Here is a 15,864-nt window from a genome sequence, read left to right on the forward strand (position 1 = left end):
AGATGGTCCCATTCAAGGCAATTGCAGTGTCCTGCTCTACAGGACTTGGATGAACCTATTGGGAGCTCAAGGCTAGGGTTTATCATCCAAGGCTTTTCATGGTATACAGGAGATGGGGTTGATTAGACAGAGAAGCAATGTGGTACATGCCCTGGAATTATCAGTGACCATTTCTGCTTTTTCTGGGTTGAGGCAATGGAGTGGAAATTCTCATTGTAAGTAAGGGACTGCTCACTTAGCCAGGCCAGTAGTGGCTCAGACAACTCCCCTCGGGAGAGAGCAGCCTGTTCACTTGATCAGAGGGGCAGGAGAACAGCTACTCTACCAGGGAATGGTGAGTGCACCTGGGAGCCAGAGTGGAGTGTGCCTTGTTGGGGGGGGGGGGGGGGGGAGAAGTGCCTAAACGTTGGTGTGAGCGGAAGTGGAGGCTTAGCCACAAAGGGCCATGCTACAGGTTTGTACTTGATCTTATTCAGAGATTTTTAAGCAAGGGAACTTAAGAAATATAACTGGAAGCAGTAGGAGCTCCTATAGATGGGGACACAGAGAGGCTAGAGCAGGATCCAGCAGAGTTGGCTTGCAAATGAACAATTATTGAATTCTTGAATGAACAAAAGTAGGGAAACAAGCAAAGAAAAGGTTAGTTCAAGTGATGGATAATGACCACCTGAGATCTGGAAAGGGGACATGAGGATCAGAAAGTGGAAATATTTGAGAGAATTTGATGGGGAAAATGGGTAAGACCAATTAGGTGTGTGTGTGTTTGTGTGCGTTCGTAGGTGCTGGAGGGGAAGGACATGAAAGAGGGAGGGCATCAAACACATGGGAAGGAGGCATCAAACACATGGGGAGGGAAGGAGTGGAGTCATATCAAAGGCAGAGTCAGGGAACTCAAAAGCAGGACCTACTTTTGCTTGCAGAGGTGCAACATTATATCATATTTGGATGTGTTGCTTTTGTTTTTCATTTTTTATTTATTTTTTTATTTTTAAGTAGTAAGTAATGTGGACCTTGAACTCATGACCCTGAGATCACGGTCTGAGTTAGGATCAAGAGTCAGACTCTTAACTGACTAAGCCACCCTGGTGTCCCACATTTATTTTTTTTTTTAAGTAAACTCTACCCCCAATGTGGCTCAAACTCAGGACCCTGAGATCAAAAGTCACGTGCTCTACCAACTGAGCCAACCAGACAACCCTGATGTGTTATATTTTAATCCTTAACCTCAAAGCATTCTGCTGATGTCCCATGATGAAAATGTGATTCTAAAGTTGAGTAGAGAGATTAGAGGTGAAGAGAGAAATTTGGAACTTATGCATACAAACATGGTAGTGTTAGTCTTAGCGGATGAGCTTGGGGTGGTAGAGTGTAGAGAAAAACCAGGATTATAGATGTATCCCTGGAATCACACATATTTAAAGAAGCAAGTGGAGGGAGGGCTCCTTGCAAGTCAGAGAAGCATTTTTAGCATCCATCTTGGACCATTTGATGATCTTTGAGATAGAGGCTTCATGCTGGGAATAGTGGAGCAGAAAGATAGGAGGAGCCAGAAGGTCAAGGTGCTGCCTACCTATTTTATGTGTGTGGAAGATAAATATTTATCATTTTTGTTATTTGAATTTTCTATTATATGCAGATATACATCATTATTACTAGCATGGTCCCCACCCCTGATCCATCCAGATAATAAGAATTAAGTCAAATGAAGAAATCAATGGTAATCATGTCATAGCCTCTGGAACATCCTCTTGTTCTTTCTCAAATAGATTATAAACCCTTAAGGGCAAGGATAAAGACTTATTTATATTGGTGTCACCAATGTTTCTCAGAGCTTTGGGCACAATTGTGTATGTTTAATAAATGTTTAATGTTAGTACTAATGGCAATAAATGAGCTGTCCTTTCTTTGCACCTATTCACCACATCATAGCTGCATCTTGATGAGCATCACAAGATTTCATAAGCTCTCAGCACTTTAGCTTTCTATAGTAAAAGAGGAATGATCACTCACCTCCCTTGAAAGGATTAAAGATGATGTTATACATGTAATCTGAATGTTATGGTGTTTTGGTCAATGGGTGCAGGTGAAGGCGATTAATATCAATAACCCAGAGCTTCTGTTTGAACCTTGCAGGACTTCTGACCTCGCTTTTAAGATGTCCCCCTTTCTATCTGGTTTCCTGGAAGTCGGTTCACAGGCCAGTCTCTTAGTTGGTACCCACCTTGACACACACCGTGTGCTTCCTCTCCAGGGAGATTTCTCCTTACTCCATATGCTCTCAGTCTGGGATAGATCCACTGCCTCCTTACGCATCTTGTTCCAGGGACCACTGTTTATTCCTGATGTATTTGTAAAGCCCTAAACATGCTGTTCAAGACAGAGCGTGCCCTTAGTAAATGTGAGCTGTGTGTATTCTCTCCTGGGTGATGGGATGCAGGAATGTTAGTGAGACCTTCTTTTGGCATGGTTTGTCCAGCCTAAGTCATTCACCACAAACCTTTTCCTTTTTCTTTGACCTTGACATCCCTGAAAGCAAAGATGATTTTTATAGGGATGAAGGGATTCTCTTACTCAGGGACCATGAAGGTGAATGTGGAACATCTTACTGAGGATTCTGGTAGGAAGGATTCCGGTAGGAAGAAATCATGGTCGGTTTGAAACAGAACCAGTCTCATCTACAGTTTTCCACTGATGAGCAAACACCTGACCTTTAAGCCTGGCCTTCAGAATTAGTACCTTATGGATGGTAGCGACTCTTGAGATATGAGGCTGGATGGGATTGTCCATGGCCTTGGGCAAGATTCCTATCAGGAAACTTGGTTTCAAGATCTTCCAGTGTAAATGTTCGGTCTAGTCTTTCTTTCTCTGCAGGAGGAGCCTGCCACTCAATGATCAGCCAGGTGGCAGCATAAAGCAATAAAACCCGTAGACAGGGGAGACCTCTGTGGCTGCTCAGTTCCCTCTACACTCACTTCTCTTTCCCTATTGTTACCAGAGCAAACCCAGGACACCTCCCTGCTCCCAACCTCCCATTCTCTGAAAGCCTTTGGCTCAAATCACCCCCACCCCCACCCCCCGCAAAGCAAAAACAAGCCACTAGAAGAGAAAGAGCAGAGAACCTATTTAGGGCTGAAAATCTGTGGTATGTCATAGAGATCAGAGCAGACTGGTTTAAAAAGCCCTGTGGATTCCTGTGACCATCACTCCCCCCTCTACTGCCCCTAACACAGCCCCAGTTTTGTTCAGTACTTGGGGTAGCAATTTCACAGAGCCACAGTGAGCAGGTGATTGATGATGGCTGTGCCCTCACTACACTTTGGATGGTAGGAAGGAGAAAGAGGAAGGGAGGGGTTCTCAGAGAAAGGCTACTGTCAAGACACCTCAATTCTTGCAGGAGCTGCTATGGGATTGTCTTAGTGATGCCCTTAACCCTGGCAGGAGGCTGAGTTTTCTACCTTGGCATTGAGAAGGGTAGAGGCACAGAGAAGCCAATAGACCACCGTGTCTTGAGGTCATGTGTGATTCCAAAGGTTAGTGTCCTCACCATTTAGCTAGTACTCCTCATCCTCAAGAACCCTTGTTCTTAATTCCCACAAAGAACATTGCATCTGTCATCAATTACTTGAGTAATTGTAACTGTACAGATCTCTGTGTCATTTTGGAGTACCAGGTGAATGTCTCCAATATAGCAGGCCCTGTAAAAAGGAAAGAAAATTGAACAGTTAGAATCCACAGGGAATTGTTTATTTTTAAAAAAATTTTTAAAGGAAATTTTATTTACTTATTTGAGAGAAAGCGAGAGAGAACAAGAGCAGGGGGAGGGGCAGAGGGAGATCAGCAGGGAGCCAGATGTGGGGCTTGATCCCAGGACTCTGGGATCACGACCTGAGCTGAAGGCAGACACTTAACTGACTGACTGACACCCAGGTGTCCCCTCACAGGGAATTGTTTAATAGTGGTTTTTCTCTGAGTAGCCTTGTGCCTCAGAGAGAAGTCCTATTTCCATCTAACAATGTAGAATTAGTGAATAAACAATCCCTAAGAAAAGTCACTTTCTTTTACTTCTCCAGCTATTAAGTAAAGGCTAATACCTTGGGGCAGTTCATATCAGCTAAAGCCTTGGAGTTAATCTTAGCTGGCTCTAATCTAGGACAGCAAGAAGATATCACTTCTGTCTTGTCTAGTTTCTATCCCAGACACAAATACCTCCCTAAGCTTTTGTTACTGATTAAAGATCAAAGCACAAATTGGGAACAACCTGAGAATCTCTCCAACTTATCATCTTGTCTTAGGACCTCTTGATAAGCCTCCTGACCCTGCAGAAACTTCACTCCTCATGACTATACTCTCTAGCAGTGCCTCCCATTCATAGTGTAAGTGGCCCCCATGTAGGGGGCTGACACTGCCTTACTCATTCCCACCTCAACCTAAGACATCGTCAAAGGGGCAAGTTCTAAGATTATTCATCTCAACTTTCTGGCTTCTTTTTCTTTATTTCCTGATCCTGTGATGGGTGCAAAACATGTGTACTACACTTACCACTAAGAGGGCTGAGTTCTGTGGGAAGTAGTTTCATCAAGCTGGCCTGCTGATTGGTTTCACACAGCACTTTAGGAAGACAATGGTGGAAACAGATGCTTCCCCTGTGAGTATACCTTTAGGTGGCAATTGGTTTATGAGAGGATAATTTCTAAATTATTTTTAAAACCAAGTCAAGTACATTGCTAACCAGAACTGTCTCAAACTACAATATGTGACTAATAAAAGACAGATTTTATATTCCTAACAAGTGGCTCATTTTATTGTTTATTGTTAGGGACTTGCTGTTTCTATAATTTCCTTTTGACGCCATGAAGCTAGTGATCAGACACTGGGAAGCCAGTGTAGAAAACCCCCAAATCTCCACGATCTTCCTTGCTAGGAGCACACTGGCTCAGGAAGATGGGCTTGTGGGGAGACAATTTTCCACGGGTCTCTTGTGCCTGCACACCATGTAGATGTACTGTCTGCTTTGTTCTTGACTGTCTTTTCAAGGTTGCCTGCATAGAAAATAGCTCTGGAGATAGAGGTAGCATAACCCTCTAGTCCCCTGGGGGAACTGGGGCTTGAGGAACCAGCACAAGCAAATGCTGACATTCTGCCTACCGCTGTGCTGCCAGTAATAAGACTTTTGTCTCAGACCCAGGGGTCTCCTGTCTTCTCCCAGCATCTCTGTACTGTGGTGGACTAACCTGTTGGCTTGCATGTAGAGTAAAAACCTCAGACCCTTCATAGTTCTTGACAAGTCTCACCTAACTTCTGTCTTCCAAATATTGAAGAACCTTATATATAACCTGAACCTTGGCTGCAAGGGAGTCTGATTCATATGGGTTTAACTTTCCTTATTCTGTGGGCAGAAAAGCACCATGTGGACCACACTTCCCTCTAGGGACCTGTCATCTAGTTGGGATTTAAGCAGCAGCTACCACTGAACTGGGCTGCCACATCATCTAGGAACCATGATAGGTGGGTTATATAAGTTATTGTGAATCCTCACAACAGCTCTACAAGATAGACATTACTTTCTCCTTTTCTTCATGGGGAAACTTCCACAAGGATTCAGAGACGTGCAGGGCCATACAACTCTGTGTCTGAGTCAGATTCAGACTTGGGTCTGCCTGACTCCACTTCCCCGGCTAGCATGAGGTGGTAAGTGCCAATGTGGTCTTGGTGAAAGTTTTATTCTAGAAGCATTCAGAAAAGAGCTCTCACTACCCTGGGGCAGGGAAAGGGAGGGGAGGCTCAAATGATCTTTCAGGAAGAGTAGGACTTAAGTTAACAGGGTGCAAATGGGTGGATGAGATGGGGAAGAGAGAGAAGCTGGGAAGGGCACATGGTAAGATGCACAAAAGTATGTGTTGGGGAGATACTGAATCTCATGGGGATAGAGGGATAGTGTAAAGGTCTAGTATAAAGGCTGGTGACTTTCAGAGTAAGACTTGATCCTACAGAGAGTGGTAGGAATATGAAGTTGCCATTACATGTCTCCCACTACCATCTTTTTGCCACCATCTTGTCTTTCAATCCAGATGCTTCCTGGGAAAGAGAGTTCATCATTTCTCTAAACCAGGCAATTCTGGGAGGGGAAAATGGCTGCCGGTTCAGTCATCACAGCAGCCTGTCTGTGAAGGCCAGGGAGGCAGCCTCTTCCCCAAATTCTCCAGTGCAGGACCAGCAGAAGGAAGGCGTTAGCATAAAATGGAGAGAGAGCATGGAATATAGCTCACATTAGCAGACAATATTGCTTTGATTGCAGACAACACACATGAATTGAATTGATAAAGGAATCTTCCCATCAAAGCCAGAAATGAGTGGAAATTAACTTTAACAAAGTAAGCAACTGTGCTCAAGAGACAGATAGAAGAAACCTACCGCATACTTTGTACATGTCAGAAACGTAGAGGAACAAAGTGTTCAGGCCCATCAGCGAGCGCAAGAGTGATTAATAAACACTTACACGGACATTCATCTGACAGGCAACTGACAAAGCCCCACAATGACGGGGAGAAGGGGCATTTCTTCTTGATAGATGTATCTGAAATGCTCATTTACTCCTTTTTGATGGATTTAAATGTCCAGGTATTCTCTCTCCATAGAAATTGATTCTGAAATGGTGCTGGGTTAAAAATAAGGGCTAGAGATTTAACTACATCGATGTGGCGGAAAATGTATTCATCCTCGTCATCAATGCATAGATTGAAATGTGCTGTAGTTTAATGGGGGTTTGTGGGGGTGTTGTGGGGGGAGGGCTACTTCTACTTGTTCTTTTTTAAAGTATAAAGTGAGCGACAGGTACGAAATCACTTTGCCTGAGATTCTGTGAACAGCATTAGAAAAGAAATGCTGGCTTTTTTCTCCCCAGTCTGAAACAGTTTAAAAATTATCTATTGGAAACCAGTTCTCAAAGAATAGGCTTAAATTTGGACTTACTAAGATTTGCTTTGGGTCTAAATTTTCCAGTGGAGAAGGCATGAACGTGACCACAGAGGACTGATTAACGTGGTCCCCAGAAGGCAGAGAAGCTCATGTGTTCAGGCCCCCATCCACTCTCCTCTTCCCAGATAACAAGGCAGGGTTGGGTTTGTCAGATTGCATTATTCACCATTGGTCCCAACATCCTTTTCTCTTGCCTGTGAAGCCCAACCCCGAGCAGGCTCCTGGCATTCCACTTGGAATTCTCCTTTGCCTGCTCAGGCAGACCTTATGGAAGTGCGTGTCTGAGAGAAGGAGTCCTGTTTGTGTAGCAATTATGCAGTTTCTACCTACATCAATAAGGTGATGATCTCTCAGGTACCAATCTCCCTGAAAGACGGTATGTGTCCCCATCAGTCTCCAGACTCTCTAGGGCAAGAGAAGTCTGGCTTTGGGGGCTCTCTATAGGGCAACTATAGTTGATTTCGTCATTCCCATGCCCAAAGACTCAGATACCATAAGTGGTCTCGTGAATCTTAAAGTAAAATATAGGAAGCACTCTTAAAGTTCCCAAGACTCTATTTTTGGGAATGTATACCTGGGCACCAAAGCACGAGTCATGGTCCCTGCCAGCCCCACTCTGTCCCTATAGGGGTTAAAGAGACCATAGTGAGCAAGACTGTCTTCCTTTGGGCTTTCATCCCTGAAAGAATCAAAAGAATTTGATAAATTAAGGAATGTTGTCCAGTGCTCTAGAGGGTGGCACTGTATCTGTTAGGAATTCTTCTAACTGGAAATGACAGAAAATTTGACTAACAGTTCTTTAAACACATGGCACATGATTTTTTTTTTTCCCAAAAAACAAACAAACAAAACCCAACAAAACAAAAAAACAGCTATGCAGCAACACTCTTAGGAGACCCAGGCTTCTCTTATCTTTCCTCTCTGGCATCCCTAGTCTATTGTCTTTTGTCTTTGTTTTTATGTTTGTCCCTGCATGGTAGGCAGAAGGCTGCGATAGTCCAAACTTCCCATGTTCCAGGCAGCGAGTAGTAGAAGAGAGATGGACAAATGGTGGGCCACTGCCTTTTCATCAGGAACCACAGCTTCCTGGGAGCAATTTCTGTCAATTTCCGCTACATGCCACCCTTACTGGAAGGGAGCCAGGGGAAAGGGAGCGGGATGAGGATTAGGTCAACCAACCAATGGTGTCTACAAGTTACCAATAGCAATGACCACACAAAAGAGAATGAGGGGGCACCTCTGGGATGGAAACTGTGATCAGGGATGTCTTAATCAGCTTGGGCTGCTGTAACAAACACCATAGACCGGGGGGCTTAAACAACACAAATTTATTTTCTCACGATTATGGAGGCTAGAAGTCCAAGATTAGGGTGCCAGCATGGTTGGGTTCTTGGTAAGTGTTCCTTTCCTGGACATCTCAGGTCCTCACATGGTGTGTCTCTCCCTTGAGCAGAGAGAGAGAGAGAAAGCAAGCTCCTCCTGTCTTTTCTTATAAAGGCACTAATCTGACCATGAGGACTCTAACCTCATGACTTAATAAACTCTCAAAGCTCCACCTCCTATTACCATCACCTTAGAGGTTAGGGTTCCAACATATGAATTTGGGGGAGGGGGTGACACAAACATTCAGTCCATAGAAGGACCATGGGAATTGCAGGGTAGGGTTTTTGTTTTGTTTTGTTTAAGATTTATTTATTTATTTTGAGGGTCGGGGAGGGAAGAGGGAGAGGGAGAGAGAGAATCTCAAGCAGAGTCCCCCCTGAGCAGGGAGCCCGACATGGGGCTCGCTCTATCTCACATCCCTTAGATCATGACCTGAGCTGAAACCAAGAGTTGGGCGCTTAACTGAGCAAGCCACCTGGGTGTCCCATGTAGGGTAGGTTTTTAAGTGAGGTTGACTGAAGATTTGCCACCTCAGGTCCTGACATCATGCAGCCTGCCAGGCTCACCTTTTCTTTTCATATTTGATTGTAATAGCTTGTCTGCCCACCCCATCCCAGGAACCATGGGAAGTCCAGTGCCTCCCAAAGCTTCTGGGGATCCCGGCATCCTGCTTCCACTGAAGCCCTCCCCTCCTCCCTGCAGAATGACCTTTCAGGCTGACTCCATCCTTCCTCCTTTATTCTCCAATGGCACCATTAACACAGGGGTCTCGCATGCTGGTGATATTCTCTTTTCAACTCATCAAAAACCAGGAGTATGCGAATATCTTTTATTCATTTCAGTTGGCTGGTGTTTACTTTAATCAACTTCTTGGCTAAGGAATTAAACAGTATTTACGACAAAAATCTTTCTCAGAATGGTGAGTCTCATTTTTAAAGAATGTTTTCTGAAGGATTATTACTTTTTCTTTAATTTTTAATCTAATTTTCAAGGGTTTTTCAGAACAGTGTTCTTTCCACCTTGAGATAAATTTTTCTTTTCTTTTTCTTTCCTTCTCTTTTCTTTTTTAAAGAAGGGGCATTTGCAGAGGGAGAGAGAGAATCTTAAACCGGCTCCACACCCAGCATGGAGTCCCATAGGAGGCTCCATCTCATGACCCTGAGATTATGACCTGAGCTGAAATCAAGAGTAGGACACTTAGCTGACCACACCACCCAGGTGCCCCAAATTTTTCTTTTTTTATCAAGTTTTTGGGCTGTTGTTTTTTTCTTGTGAATGAAGTACATAACTGAGCACTAGTCTCACCTATTTTAATGGATTCTATGGTCATTCATTTCCTAAGACCCAACAGTCATATTTATTTAAAAGAGAGTGAGAGGGGAAAAAAAAAAGCTGAAGTTGTTTTTTGTGTGTTTTTTTAGTTTTTGCTACCCATCACAAATATGAAAATGAAACTTTTCTATTTTCTTTAGCAATAGCTAGGGCAAAGACCACAAATTAACCTCCCTCCATTAGGCACAATCAATGGAGATTTCAGTTTTTTCCCCTAGTCTAGACTCCTGTCTGAGAATGAATGTTAGAATGAAGCACATTTCCTGCAAAGGCCTAAGGACAAAGGGACCTGCTGATTATTGTCCATGTGACTCGGGGAAATGCCAGTCCTGGAGCTCAGGTTTGGGGTTCTCTCATGGCAGGAGGCAGTGATGGCTGGAGTTCTAGTTTGAAGGTCTGAGCTGCCATGAATGAGCCATTCCTGCCGTGCCTGCTGGGGGCTGAGTTTTCTCAACAGTCACAGTTGGCTGTCAAACCCTGTGCTGTTTCTATGACGGGCTGAACTGGGAGCTGCTGCTGACATAGTGTGTTGGGGGACAACAGGCTCCCACGTCTGAGCATGCTGGATTGGTGGAGAGCCAGGCAGTTGGAGGACATTCAGAATCAGGCCATCAGGGATTTAGTAGAACTCTGGAATGAAGAGGGGGACATAAAGCTCCTTCCTTTTTGGGGGGTTCCCCCAAGACGCTGGGAGCTCATCTTGGGTAGTTGGAAGTACAACTCTGAATGCTGTCACTTCCGTGTCCTGCAGTACGGCTCCAGCTTCAGCTGAGCCCCTCCAAAGAGGGAACTTGAGGTTGAAAGCGTGAGGCTGCCCTTGGGAGGGGACTCACCTCTAGGCTAAGTCACTCATGTCCACATCATCCAAGACTGTAGTCATTTAGAGAGGGGCAAAGAGGGAAACGCCTTTCAGCCCCAGGAGCCTCTTTATAGAGGTGCCTCTTCCAAAGGATGTAGGTGCAGGTGCTTGAGACCCATTGGAAAGAGAGGGAACTGTGGAGACTGGGGAACCAGGATGGCAGCCGGGCCTGGAGGCTGAGATCCATATGCCTTTCTGTTGGTCATTCATTCACCCATTTAACAGCCAGTCACCGGCACCCTGCTAGAAGCTGAGGTCACATTGACGTGTCTAAGACACCATCTGTGCCACCATAGAGACTTTATATGTGTAAGAAAGAAGGGTGGGACATCTCCACACAGAACAGCAGGGACCCAGGGAGGAATGGGGAGTTTATCAGGGTGGGTGATTCTTGAGATGAGGTTTGAGCAATGAGAAGGTGTTGTTTGGGTAGACTGCCGGGAAAGGTATCTCAGGCAGAGGGATCATGTGAGCGAAGGCACAGAGCAGAAACAGCCTGGCCTCTGGGAGAGATGCAGGCAGTTCTACAGGACTGGAGGACAGGGCTGAGGCTGGGGGAAAGGCGAGGCCAGAGAGATGAATGGGGTTTAGAACAGTGGTGCCCAATGGAAATCGTATGTGGGCCACATATGTGATTTTAAATTTCACAGTAGCCATATTTAAAAAGTAAAGAAAAAAAATTGAAAATCATTTTAATAATATACATTTTAAAATCTAAAATATTATTTCAACATGTGATCAGTATAAAACTATTAATGAGATATTTTATAGTATTTTTCTAAGTCATCAGAATCTGGTGGCTATTTTGCACTCACCTGCGTTGGAAGTGTTTCACAGCCACATGGGGGTGGTACCGGACAGTGCATGTCTGTATGAAGGGACTTTTGGGTGGGCTGGGGAGTGGATGTCGTCCTGAGAACAAAGAGGGGGTCACTGAAGGAGGGAATGGCATGGTCACTTTTGTGTTCTAGAAAGATCTCTGGCTAGAGAGGGAAGAAGAACCAGTTGGGGCAGAATTGCACTAGACCAGGCAAAAGGAAATGCCCCCAAATAGAACATTGTGCAAAAGTGTGTGTATGTGTGTGAGAAAGAGGGAAAGAGAGAGAGAGGAAAAGATACATATGCACATATTTCTTGGGAAATGCACTTCATAGCAGCATTAGAAAGCAAAATTTCTCCTAATAAATGTGGCTGATTTAACTACATGCGTTTTTTGGTTTTCCATGGAGACAACCTTCCAGTGTTGTGGTAGCAGGACTCCCCCTCCCCCAGTCCGGGCAGAGGCTCTATGGGCTTGAGCCCCTGGGGCTGCTGGTGAGGGGCTCTGAGATGGGAGCCAGTGTGGGCAGGCAGGAGGTTGGCAGTGCACCCCCGCCTCTCCTTAGGGCACAGGAAGATCCCAGAATCTCAGGACAGGTGGAACTGTGTTTTCCCAGCCACTTAAGTTCTGCTCTGTGCACCTTCTCTGAGCCTTGGCTTTCTTATCTCCAAGATGGACATTGTAGCTCACCTGAAAGGGCTATTTAGAGAAACACACAGGACAATATAGGAAAATGGCCTGGAGCAGAGCCACCAATAGCTGCCACCCAGTGAGCACTTGTCTAGGTCGCATTCTGTCACAGGCTCCCATGCTGTGTCCAGCAACCTTGCTGCCCCTTCTCCTTTTAGTTAGTGAATGGTGGCTGAGAGGTACCAATGGGCAGCTATCATGCACTTGTTTGCAGGCACTCCGTAAGTGGGAATACTCTCCCCTCCCTTCCCCTCCCCTCCCCTCCCCTCTCCTCTCCTCTCCTCTCCTCTCCTCTCCTTTCCTTTCTCAGTAGTCTGACTCTCTACCCTTTCTCCTTGTTTCCAGAATCCAGATTCTCCTGCTTCTCAGCATATGCCAGCCTCAGTCTTCTCTGCAAGTGAGCATAATTATAGCCACCTCCTCTAGGGCTATAATGACACAAAGTCAGGCCTGTGGAAGCTCTTTGTTGAGCTTTCACCGGCCTGACATATCACCAGAGAAAATTACTCAGGGCCTGGCCTGTCCTGCAAGGACATCCAGGGGATGGTGTCTTGTTTTGGAAGGGCTGGGATTGCTACAGGGTGGGGAAGATTTAGAGGAGGTTAGAGAGGCTGCAGGTCTCAGGAAGAGAGCAAGGTGTTGGAATGGTAAGTGCACTTGCATATTTGTGGGTGTTGGTATGTTCTGGATGATCAGAAGGCTGCTTTGGTACGTGCATAGCCATTTTCCTTTGTTCTCTCCTTGGGTTGGGTGGAATCAGTGGTCATTATCATGCTTGTCGGAAGCATTGTTCTAATCAGGTCTTGATGCCACACGGGTGCCCCAGACACTCAAGGTAAATGAGAGCCCAAGAAAGCCCTTCCTGAATACGAAATTCTGTCCAGAGAAGTCTTGGAGATGGTCTGTTTACATAAGTGCCTGTGAGTGTAGGCAGGAAGCAAATTGTAAATTTCCTGCAACAGCTGGGGCTGCAACGTGGAGCCCTTGGCAGAGCTGGGTCCTTGTTGCATCCTCAGCGGGCACGTGCATCTGCAGTCTGTTCTAAGGGGTGGCCACGCCGTCCGGGCTGACCTACTGATCCTGAGACACACTTCTGAGAGCCCATCTGGCTGAGCAGCAGTTCTCTGTCTGAAGAAGCCTGGGGCTTGCAGTCCTTTGGCCAGATGCAGATTCCAGCACTATAAACAATGTGACCTTGAGCAAGTCATTTACTTTCCCTAAGCCCAAGTGTTCTCTACTGCAAAGCAAAGCTAAAAATACTCGTTTTTCTACACAGGAGAGGTGCAAAACACAAATGAAAGGATGTGAAAAGTGCTTAGTAAATAAAATCTCTAGGCCAATGTGTGGTACTATTATTATATGTTCCATGAAGGATTGCTCAGAATGCACGCAGGCCCCCTGAGGAGGAAGCCTGAGATGATTGTGAGAGTGTCACAAGAGGGCTGTGCCCTGGTAGGGGCTCCCCATGCTGGCCCTCTTGGCCCTAGTTGATGGCCCATGCATCAATCTCAAGCCTCTTGAGACCCCAGGCAAATCCAGGTCACTAAGGCCAAGGAGTCTGGACAACTTGGACCTCATCCAACTGCCAGTGGTCTCCAGAGGGCTCCAAGCTGGTGAGTGCAAGTGGTATAAGGTCAAGATGAGAAAGCTGACCAACTCCCATGAGGTGATCGTCACCTAGGGCGAGCCTACCAATGACCAGGGGCTGGTCCTCTGCCTTGCAGGACTTATATTTTCCTTCAAATTTAATTACACTTGGGAGTTCTGACTCACCTTCCCAAGCTCACAATAGGCTAATGCACGAGGCTAGAATACCCACTTACTGATTTACAGTGAAAAACATAATGGTCCAACTGACCAGGTCAACCCATGGTTTCCTATTATTAGGTGGGTATTGCAACAAGCAGAATTGTCAGAATTAACAGTATTAATATCAGAAGGTTATTTAGTGAGCTTGGAATTGAAGCAAAGGGAGTTGTTTAGATGAATTCAATAATAATATTAGGACAGATATATTCTTTTCCCTAGAAGATAACCCAGCCAAGGGAATAATGCAGGGTCAAGTTCTTGGTCAAACAACCCTATTTCCAGAGATCAGATCGGCACTGCCGTTGGTCTTGGGAGTATACTTTTTCTAACCTTCCATTATCAACCCATATGTCTTCTCATTGGCATTTTGTATTTTTAGCTGTGGTTCACATCCAATCAGGTTAGAGTGGGATCCTGCAGGCCCAGCATCCATTGATTTTCTAGGTCTCTCTGCCTCCACTTTGTGTTGATCGCACAGTTTACCTCCACAGAGCAGTCTTATTCCTTATTTCCAAATGCTTTGGAAAGAGAAGCAGGTAGAGACTAGGCTGGGAGTGGGGAGTGGAGTGTAATGATTCCAGGAGGTCCGTCCGACTTGGAGTGAGATGCCCAGCAGCAGCTGGGGGACACTGGGCTCAGGCCTTAACCCCTGACAAGAGCTAATTGATTGTGGCGGTGGTGGTCAGGCAAATAGATGGGTCAGGTCTCCAGTACAGCCGAGCCACATGACTCACCCAGGAAAGCAAGGCAGAAACCTGGTCCTGAAGCCTGAGCAGGCCGGGCAGGTGGAGAGAGGAGAAGGCAGACAACAGGGTCTTGGCTCTCCTGTCTGCCCCCAGGGCTCACCAGTTACAGAGAGAGCCACAAAGCCAACACCAGGTGCCCTGTGCTACTGGGGACTGGGAGAGGTGGACCCTGCCTGTGGGTGGGCCTATGACCTACAAGGGCCTGATATGCTCAGCTGCATGGCACCAAGGCTAAAAGAAAAGGTTTGGAGAGAGAGTGATGTTGGCAAATGTAAGGAGAACCAATGTTAATCTCATGGGCCAAGTAAATATTCTCTGATGTATTTTGGAAAGGCACTTGCCAGGTCAAAGTGAGATGGGGACCTCCTAGAGATCTTCTCCTCCCTGCCCTAGGCTCACCCCTATCATCTTGCTTTTGGGACAGGCCTGTGGAACCTTTCCCAGACTATGAACAACGACTTGCCACTGTTATCCACAGCACTGTGTCAGGGCAAGTGGTTACAAGCATTGGCTTTAGAGAGAGACGTGGTTTGAATCCCAGCTCTGCCACCTGCTGGCTCTGGGACATTGTGCAAATCAGTTAACCTCTCCGCCTTAGCTTCCTCATGGATAAAATGGGAGTATTCATTTTTACCTTATCTGTTTGTCATGTGGACTTAAGTGCCAGTTCCTGGCCTGAGTAAACTCTCAACCAATCGTTGTTGACTGATAAAATGAGGTGATGCTTGTAGGGTTCTTAGTGAGTGACAGAGAGTGAATGTTCAACACTAGGAAGTAGTATTAACATTGTCACATGTAGGATTGCAGAGCTCAGGGCCCAGCCACATGGGTCATGGGTCACCTGAGCCCCCAGACACAGCCATTGAGAGGAGAGTGCATCTCCCAGTCCTGGCCATGTGGTCATGGTGTCAAACCTCAGTCTGCACAACCAGAACGCAATTTAAAATTGTGATGGCTTGTTTAAAGTGCTTGTGCTCAGGAACACACACCCTCTTTCGCACCTCCCCTTGGATGAGCACAAGGGTGCATAGAGGGGCAAGTGCCTTGACTCATTTTTCCCATGCAGTATCTGAATTTGCTCCCTCACAGAAGAGCCAAGGAAGGGAGTCCACGTGGTTTTTTTTCCTTATTGCTAACAGGATAGAAGCCTATGTTCTTCTCTTAGTGCTGCACAGACAGCCTTAGGAGCGTCTGTGAATGGCCATTTCATGTCCTGATGAGCCTTCATCTCTTCTAGGCACGGCCATGCA

Source organism: Mirounga leonina, unplaced genomic scaffold (genome assembly GCF_011800145.1).
Source record: "Mirounga leonina isolate KUSES-001 unplaced genomic scaffold, KU_Mleo_1.0 Mir_127, whole genome shotgun sequence".
Classification (NCBI taxonomy): domain Eukaryota; kingdom Metazoa; phylum Chordata; class Mammalia; order Carnivora; family Phocidae; genus Mirounga; species Mirounga leonina.